Below are 8,264 nucleotides of genomic sequence, written 5' to 3' on the forward strand. Positions count from 1 at the left end.
GGATTGGCTATAGGGTGACAATCGACTGTGGCTGCCACAACTCTGCACATGTTATTCTCTTTGCCTGATACAGCACTCCTTTAGTTACCCTCCCATCTAACTACTATTCATCTTTCCAATATAGGCTCGGGTTTGGCTCCGAGGAAACTGACTTTGTTTCCTCTAGGAAACTGACTTTGTTTCCTCCATTCCCATGCACCCTGTGCCACCCTCTTCACACTGCATTCTAAAGCTGGCTTTGCCTCCCAGTCTCCCACCACATCCCAGATCCGTGAGGGCAGGGACTGGGTCTGATTTGTTCCTGTATCTCTGGCCCCTAGGACATTGCACAGTACAGAACAGACACTTAACTCATGCTTGTTGAATGATGTGTCTGCTAGTATTTCATTTAGAGTTTCAAGTCTAGATTTACAACAGAAATCAACTTAGAGTTTTGTGTTTGTGAATGATTTGCTTGTTGAAATTTGGAATTAGGATTATCTTTTCCACATACAGCAAACTGGAGAGTTTACAGAACAAATTGTTTAACTTGTGGATTATTGGTTCCTTAAAAGTTCAGAAGTTCAACAAATATTTCCTGAACACATATTATGTGTTGGGCACTGTCCCAGTTGGCTCTTTATACAAGAGTAGTATGAGGGCTTGTCTTTGAATGTGAGTTTATGCTTTAAGGCAGCATTTTTCAAACTGCAGGTCAAGGTCTCTTTCTGGGCAATGAAATCAATTTTGTGGGTTAAAACTATTATTAAAATGAAAAAAAAGGGGCCTCCCTGGTGGCGCAGTGGTTGAGAGTCCGCCTGCCGATGCAGGGGATACGGGTTCGTGCCCCGGTCTGGGAGGATCCCATATGCCGCGGAGCGGCTGGGCCCGTGAGCCATGGCCGCTGGGCCTGCGCATCCGGAGCCTGTGCTCCGCAACGGGAGAGGCCACAACAGTGAGAGGCCCGCATACCGCAAAAAGAAAAAAAAAAAAAAAAAAAAAAAAAAAAAAAAAAAAGAAAAAAAGATTAGAACAAAATATATCCGAGTGCATCCTCTTGGTAAAACTTTCGGTTTGTATTTACATTTATGTTTATATTTATATGATGTCCTGGGTCAAGATAATAAAATGTGTTTTTTACTATGGGTGACGGTCAAAAAAGTTTAAAGCCAGAGAAATTGGTTCAAGATGGTGGAGTAGAAGGACGTGCGCTCACTCCCTCTTGCAAGAGCACCAGAATCACAACTAACTGCTGAACAATCATCGACAGGTCACTGGAACTCACCAAAAAAGATACCCCATATCCAAAGACAAAGGAGAAGCCACAATGAGATGGTAGGAGGGGCACAATCACAATAAAATCAAATCCCGTAACTGCTGGGTGGGTGACTCACAAACTGGAGAACACTTATACCACAGAAGTCCACCCACTGGACTGAAGGTTCTGAGCCACACATCAGGCTTCCTAACCTGGGGGTCCGGCAATGGAAGGAGGAGTTCCTAGAGAATCAGACTTTGAAGGCTAGTGGGATTTGATTGCAGGACTTCAACAGGGCTGGGGGAAACAGAGACTCAACTCTTGGAGGGCACACACAAAGTAGTGTGCACATCAGGACCCAGGGGAAGGAGCAGTGACCCCATAGGAGACTGAACCAGAACTACCTGCTAGTGTTGGAGGTAGCAGAGGCGGGGGGTGGCTGTGGCTCACCGTGGGAACAAGGACACTGGCAGCAGAAGTTCTGGGAAGTACTCCTTAGCGTAAGCACTCCCAGAGTCTGCCATTAGCCCCACCAAACAGCCGGGTATGCTCCAGTGTTGGATCTCCTCAGGGCAAACAACCAACAGGGAGGGAACCCAGCCCCACCCATCAGCAGACAAGCAGATTAAAGTTTTACTGAGCTCTGCCCACCAGAGCAACACCCAGCTCTACCACCACCAGTCCCTCCCATCAGAAAACTTGCACAGCCCTCTTCAATAGCCTTATCCACCAGAGGGCAGACAGCAGAAGCAAGAATAACTACAATCCTGCAGCCTGTGGAACAAAAACCACATTCACAGAAAGATAGACAAGATGAAAAGGCAGAGAGCTATGTCCCAGATGAAGGAACAAGATAAAACCCCAGAAAAACAACTAAATGAAGTGGAGATAGGCAACCTTCCAGAAAAAGAATTCAGAATAATGATAGTGAAGATGATCCAGGACCTCGGAAAAAGAATGGAGGCAAAGATCGAGAAGATGCAAGAAATGTTTAACAAAGACACTAGAAGGAATCAGTAGCAGAATAACTGAGACAGAAGAATGGATAAGTGACCTGGAAGACAGAATGGTGGAATTCATGCCGCGGAACAGAATAAAGAAAAAAGAATGAAAAGAAATGAAGACAGCCTAAGAGACCACTGGGACAACATTAAAAACAACAACATTCACATTATAGGGGTCCCAGAAAGAGAAGAGCGAGAGGAAGGACCAGAGAAAATATTTGAAGAGATTATAGTCGAAAACTTCCCTAACATTGGAAAGGAAATAGCCACCCAAGTCCAGGAAGCGCAGAGAGTCCCAGGCAGGAGAAACCCAAGGAGAAACACACCAAGACACATAGTAATCAAATTGACAAAAATTAAAGACAAAGAAAAATTATTGAAAGCAGCAAGGGAAAAATGACAAAAAACATACAAGGGAACTCCCATAAAGTTAACAGCTGATTTCTCAGCAGAAACCCTACAAGCCAGAGGAAGTGGCATGATATATTTAAAGTGATGAAAGGGAAGAACCTACAGCCAAGATTACTCCACCCAGCAAGGACCTCATTCAGATTCAACAGAGAAATCAAAAGCTTTACATACAAGCAAAAGCTAAGAGAATTCAGCACCACCAAAACAGCTCTACAACAAATGCTAAAGGAACTTCTCTAAGTGGGAAACACAAGAGAAGAAAAGGACCTACAAAAACAAACCCAAAACAATTAAGAAAATGGTCATAGGAACATACATATCGATAATTACCTTAAACGTGAATGTATTAAATGCCCCAACCAAAAGACACAGCCTCGCTTAATGGATACAAAAACAAGACTCATATATATGCTGTCTACACAGGACCCACTTCAGACCTAGGGACACATTCAGACTGAAAGTGAGGGGATGGAAAAAGATATTCCATGCATATGGAAATCAAAATAAATCTAGAGTAGCAATACTCGTATCAGATAAAATAGACTTTAAATAAAGAATGTTATAAGAGACAAGGAAGGACACTACATAATGATCAAGGGAATCAATCCAAGAAGAAGATATAACAATTATAAATATATATGCACCCAACATAGGAGCACCTCAATACATAAGGCAACTGCTAACAGCTATAAAAGAAGAAATTGACAGCAACACAATAATAGTGGGGGACTTTAACACCTCACTTACACCAATGGACAGATCCTCCAGACAGAAAATTAATAAGGAAACACAAGCTTTAAATGACACAATAGACCAGATACATTTAATTGATATTTATAGGACATTTCATCCAAAAACAGCAGATTACACTTTCTCCTCAAGTGCACACGGAACATTCTCCAGGATAGATCACATCTTGGGTCACAAATCAAGCCTCAGTAAATTTAAGAAAATTGAAATCATATCAAGCATCTTTTCTGACCACAACACTCTGAGATTAGAATCAATTACAGGGAAAAAAACGTAAAAAACACAAACACATGGAGGCTAAACAATACGTTACTAAATAACCAAGAGATCACTGGAGAAATCAAAGAGGAAATCAAAAAATACCTAGAGACAAATGACAATGAAAACACGACAATCCAAAACCTATGGGATTCAGCAAAAGCAGTTCTAAGAGGGAAGTTTATAGCAATACAAGCCTACCTCAAGAAACAAGAAAAATCTCAAGTAAACAATCTAACCTTACACCTAAAGGAACTAGAGAAAGAAGAACAAACGAAACTCAAAGTTAGTAGATGGAAAGAAATCATAAAGATCAGAGCAGAAATAAATGAAATAGAAACAAAGAAAACAATAGCAAAGATCAATAAAACTAAAAGCTGGTTCTCTGAGAAGATAAACAAAATTGATAAACCATTAGCCAGACTCATCAAGAAAAAGAGAGGACTCAAGTCAATAAAATTAGAAATGAAAAAGGAGAAGTTACAACAGACACCACAGAAATACAAAGCATCCTAAGAGACTACTACAAGCAGCGCTATGCCAATAAAACGGACAACCTGGAAGAAATGGACAAATTCTTAGAAAGGTATAATCTTCCAAGACTGCACCAGGAAGAAATAGAAAATATGAGCAGACCAATCACAAGTAATGAAATTGAAACTGTGATTAAAAATCTTCCAGCAAACAAAAGTCTAGGACCAGATGGCTTCACAGGTGAATTCTATCAAACATTTAGAGAAGAGCTAACACCCATCCTTCTCAAACTCTTCCAAAAAATTGCAGAAGAAGGAACACTCCCAAACTCATTCTATGAGGCTACCATCACCCTGATACCAAAACCAGACAAAGATACTACAAAAAAAGAAAATTACAGACCAATATCACTGATGAATATAGATGCAAAAATCCTCAACAAAATACTAGCAAACAGAATCCAACAACACATTAAAGGATCATACACCATGATCAAGTGAGATTTATCCCAGGGATGCAAGGATTCTTCAGTATATGCAAACCAATCAATGTGATACACCATATTAACAAACTGAAGAATAAAAAGCATGATCCTCTCAATAGATGCAGAAAAAGCTTTTGACAAAATTCAACACCCATTTATGATAAAAACTGTCCAGAAAGTGAGCATAGAGGGAACCTACCCCAACATAATAAAGGCCATATATGACAAACCCACAGCAAACATCATTCTCAATGGTGAAAAACTGAAAGCATTTCCTGTAAGATCAGGAACAAGACAAGGATGTCTACTCTTGCCACTATTATTCAACATAGTTTTGGAAGTCCTTGCCCCAGCAATCAGAGAAGAAAAAGAACTTAAAGGAATACAAATTGGAAAAGAAGAAGTAAAACTTTCATTGTTTCCAGATGACATGATACTATACATAGAGAATCCTAAAGATACTGCCAGAAAACTACTAGAGCTCATCAATGAATTTGGTAAATTTGCAGGATACAAAAATAATGCAGAGAAATCTCTCGCATTCCTATACTCTAATGATGAAAAATCTGAAAGAGAAGTTAAGGGATCACTCCCATTTACCATTGCAACAAAAAGAATAAAATACCTAGGAATAAACCTACCTAGGGAGACAAAAGACCTGTATGCAGAAAACTATGACACTGATGAAAGAAATTAAAGATGATACAAACAGCTGGAGAGATATACCATGTTCTTGGAGTGGAAGAATCAATATTGTGAAAATGATTATACTACCCAAAGCAATCTACAGATTCAATGCAATCTCTATCAAATTACCAATGGCATTTTTTACAGAACTAGAACAAAAAATCTTAAAATTTGTATGGAGACAAAAGACCCTGAATAGCCAAAGCAGTCTTGAGGAAAAAAATGGCGCTGGAGTAATTAGATTCCTTGACTTCAGACGATACTACAAAGCTAGAGTAATCAAGACAGTATGGTACTGGCGCAAAAACAGAAATATAGATCAATGGTACAGGATACAAAGCTCAGAGATAAACCCATGCACCTATGGTCAACTAATCTATGACAAAGGAGGCAAGGATATACTATGGAGAAAAGACAACCTCTTCAATAAGTGGTGCTGGGAAAACTGGACAGCTACATGTAAAGGAATGAAATTAGAACACTCCCTAACGCCATATAGAAAAATAAACTCAAAATGGATTAAAGACCTAAATGTAAGACTGGACACTATAAAACTCCTAGAGGAAAACGTAGGAAAAACAGTCTTTGACCTAAATCACAGCAAGATATTTTTTGACCTCCCAGAGTAATGGAAATAAAAACAAAAATAAACAAATGGGACCTAATGAAACTTCAAAGCTTTTGCAAAGCAAAGGAAACTATAAGCAAGATGAAAAGACAACCCTTAAAATGGGAGAAAATATCTGCAAATTAATCAACGGACAAAGGATTAATCTCCTAAACATATAAACAGCTCATGCAGCTCAATATTAAAAAAACAAACAACCCAATCCAAAAATGGGCAGAAGACCTAAATAGACATCTCTCCAAAGAAGACATACAGATGGCCAAGAAGCACATGAAAAGCTGCTCAACATCACTAATTATTAGAGAAATGCAAATCAAAACTACAATGAGGTATCACCTCACACCAGTTAGAATGGGCATCACCAGAAAATCTACAAACAACAAATGCTGGAGAGAGTGTGGAGAAAAGGGAACCCTCTTGCACTGTTGGTGGGAATGTAAATTGATACAGCCACTATGGAGAACAGTATGGAGGTTCCTTAAAAAACTAAAAATAGAATTACCATATGACCCAGCAATCCCACTACTGGGCATATACCCTGCGAAAACCAAAATTCAAAAAGACACATGCACCCCAATGTTCACTGCAGCACTATTTACAGCAGCCAGGTCATGGAAGCAACCTAAATGCCCATCGACAGATGAATGGATAAAGAAGTTGTGGTACATATATACAATGGAATATTACTCAGCCATAAAAAGGAATGAAATTGAGTCATTTGTAGAGACATGGATGGATGTAGAGACTGTCATACAGAGTGAAGTAAGTCAGAAAGAGAGAAACAAGTATCGTATATCAACGCATACCTGTGGAACCTAGAAAAATGGTACAGACAAACCAGTTTGCAGGGCAGAAATTGAGACACGGATGTAGAGAACAAACGTATGGACACCAAAGGGGGGAAAGTGGGGGTGGGGGTAGTGGTGGGATGAATTGGGAGATTGGGATTGACATGTATACACTGCTGTGTATACAATAGATGACTAATAAGAACCTGCTGTATAAAAAAATAAATTTAAAAAAGTCTATGTGTTTGGAAAAAAAAGAGTTTAAAGCCATTGCCCTAAGGGTAATATATTTTCTTTCCTCTTTCTCTTTGAAGCATGTGTTCTTGTACTTCTAAAGTCTGGGCCCCCAGAAACAGGGAATGACAAGGCTTTGAGATTCTATCTCCCACACGACACTCCCGCCCCAAGCCAGGCCTCCAGCTTTAGATTTCATCTGCCTGGCTGGCACAGATTTTAGAGACAGAGGCAGAAGTTCAGTCCTAGGCTCCAGCATTTAGGATCTCAGCAGCCTTAGGCAAGTCACTGGACCTTTCAGAACATCTATTTCTCTCTCATGGAGATAACGATACCTGTCCCACAAGGCAGTTAAGGAGATCGATATGTAAAAATATGGTGTGGTTTAGTAAACTCCTTTCTGTTCCTCAGCGGAGAAAAACAAACTCAGCTGCTGGTTGAAAAAGTTCTGTCTCCTGAGGAGGAAAGACCTCAAGGAATAGCCCTGCAGAGAAAGTTAAGAGAGGGCTCTGAACACCCAGGGGCTGCAGATGTTTGAATCAAAAAAGGGGAGAAATCAACGGGAAAAGCTCAGGGCTCTCCAATGAGCAGTTATTTTTATTTCTCCAGGGAGCAAGAGGTCCGGGGATGTCTGGAGGTGCTGACAGTGCACACTGCTGCGTCTGGAGTGGGGAGATGCTGACAGTGTTCCTTTTGCATAAACCTCAGAAGAAGGACTGGACATTGGACTCTGTCCTCCCATTACCCCTTGCAGGAGGTGTGGAGGGGTCGCCCGGCCTGGAGGTCACTCAGGGTGGACATTGTGGTTGAGGGCTGAGGTGGGAGGAGTGGGATGGGGTCAGGGGTGGGGACTCAAAGGAGAAGCTAATCTGAGTGCTTGTTACGTCTTGAGGCTCATTCCTCACACTCTGAAGTTCTCTCTTCTGTGACCGTCTCTGAGCAACAGTCACAGTGGACAAGTTGGGCACAGGCTGTCCTGCCTGTTCCTTTTCTCCCTGAAAAACTCTCTGCAGCCTTCACATCCTGGGTCCTTCTGTCATCAGATGTATTAACAGGAAGACAGGGATGTGGTTCTTTAAATAAAAAGTTATTTTTACTTATTTGTTGTTACCCCTGAATTGTTGAGACAGAGAAAGAGGGAATTCTAAGAGTTTTAGGCGAAGACCAGGGATCTCCAAAAACCTGGTGCTTCTTTGTTTGTTTGTTTCTTTCTTTCCAGAGATTCTGTCCTTAAGAAGTCCCATCCAGGATCTTGACACCTCAGTCTCTATTCTCTGATACATTTCAAACCAGCCTTGGCCCCGGGGGT

General features: G+C 40.7%; 1 long non-coding RNA gene across 1 annotated transcript in view; it reads left to right on the forward strand.

The window, feature by feature from the left end:
* LOC308613413 overlaps window positions 1–7,759 on the forward strand; it is a 160,113-nt gene extending 152,354 nt beyond the window's left edge. The window contains exon 4 of the long non-coding RNA XR_014015246.1: window positions 7,565–7,759. This is a non-coding gene — a long non-coding RNA (uncharacterized lncRNA). The remainder of the gene's footprint in view (window positions 1–7,564) is intronic.
* The last annotated feature ends 505 nt before the right edge of the window (window positions 7,760–8,264 follow it).

The sequence above is a fragment of the Mesoplodon bidens genome (genome assembly GCF_964165515.1).
Source record: "Mesoplodon bidens genome assembly, chromosome: 3".
Taxonomy (NCBI): domain Eukaryota; kingdom Metazoa; phylum Chordata; class Mammalia; order Artiodactyla; family Ziphiidae; genus Mesoplodon; species Mesoplodon bidens.